The sequence below is a fragment of the Rhagoletis pomonella genome, unplaced genomic scaffold, assembly GCF_013731165.1.
Source record: "Rhagoletis pomonella isolate Grant_MI unplaced genomic scaffold, Rhpom_1.0 Rhpom_scaffold_00002, whole genome shotgun sequence".
In the NCBI taxonomy this organism is placed as follows: domain Eukaryota; kingdom Metazoa; phylum Arthropoda; class Insecta; order Diptera; family Tephritidae; genus Rhagoletis; species Rhagoletis pomonella.
Window position 1 is genome coordinate 61,676,959 of NW_023458556.1, and position 1,639 is coordinate 61,678,597.

Below are 1,639 nucleotides of genomic sequence, written 5' to 3' on the forward strand. Positions count from 1 at the left end.
TTTTTTTTTTACTGAGCAGGGTTTTAACGTGGCGGGACCCAAATCCAGCGCACGCGGGGTTTTACGCCCTCCCACTTTAGCTCGCTCCTAAACGGGTCTTTGGTCGCTACACAGAGGATTCATGGATATAAATATCCGGACGTATTGAACTGCGATTTGAACCGTAAGCACACGGATCACGTCTGGCCACTCCGAGATGAATGGCAGTCAAAAGCTGGGAAATGTACAGAACATAGTGGTCAAAGGCAAATATCTCAACTAAACCTTGTATAGTAAACCAAATAGCCAGGCAAGATGTTATTTAAAATAAAAAATGTACTCTGTACTCCGCAATTTTGTAAGATAAACTAACGATTTATAATCGCTGCTTTGCCCCGAAATATCTCTCTTAAATGATATACATATACTTTTATGCTGGTATATTCATTTATCCTTAATATGTTAATTTTTTTTGTCACAGCGTGTAATAAATATGCTATGTTTATTATAGACATGTTTGCTCGAAATGTGTTTTCTGCCGTCTGCTGTAATTACTTAAGAAGTAAACGTCTTGGCTGTTCACCAAACCGGTCTATAGTTTTATCAATAATCTCAGATTGGTTCTCTGATACAAACTTTCGATGTACGCTTAGAAGTCACAAACCTAAAGAGAAAGTAATAAACAATTGAACTATAAATTTATGTATTTTTTAGTTTACCGTTCAATCCATTTTCGCTCATTGTCGACGGCAGCCACGTTTTTACCCTTCTTAAATGGAAGTGCTTTGAAGTTAGCGAGAATAACTTGATATAGAACCGGATGATCCACGTATCCAGTTTTTAAGTCAATTTACTAATTATTTCGGTAGCACTGTTTGTATAATTTTTTATATAACTAGTATATAGTGACGTGCAAAACACTCTTTATTTCAGCCACCACTATCTTTCAAAGTTCTTACGAATTTCATACTTTTGTTTTATATTCTTATTGGTACATCCCTACTCCCTCTCTCATAACGATTTGAAGTCAATACAACAACAATAAAAAACCAGCAGACAAAAATGTAAATTAAGGCAAATGTTACAGTTTTGCACTCACTGTCAGTTTTGTATTTTACAGTTATCTTTTACTTAGTTGGAAGTCAGATGGATTTTTTCTGTATTACAATCTCTTCAAGAAGAGTTCACCAGTAAATAAGAACCATAAATCGATGGCTGAGTGGAAGATCGACCTATCTCGGCAGCCAATTCGAAAACGCTCTATCTCAAAAAACTTTTCAAGAACGGCCTATTTCAGAACTCGTTTCAAAAACACCCTATCTCAGCTGTCGATTCAAAAAGGCCCTATATCAGCATATTTTCAATACATTTTGAAGTGAGAGAGGGCGTTTTTGAACCGAATTTTGAGATAGGGTGTTTTTCAATTAAATTCTGAAGTAGGGCGTTCTTGAAAAGTTTTTTGAGATAGAGCGTTTTCGAACTGGCTGCCGAGATAGGTCGATCTTCCACTCAGCCATCGAAATGTAAATAATAGATTTACTGCGGAAAACCGGGACAGCAGGGAAAATGGCAAGCAATTGTGAGGTTTGCCTCATGAAAATGATAACACTGAAAAAAAAAAACCTAAAGTGTCCCCAAGGACAAAGGAAGTCCGTCAAAA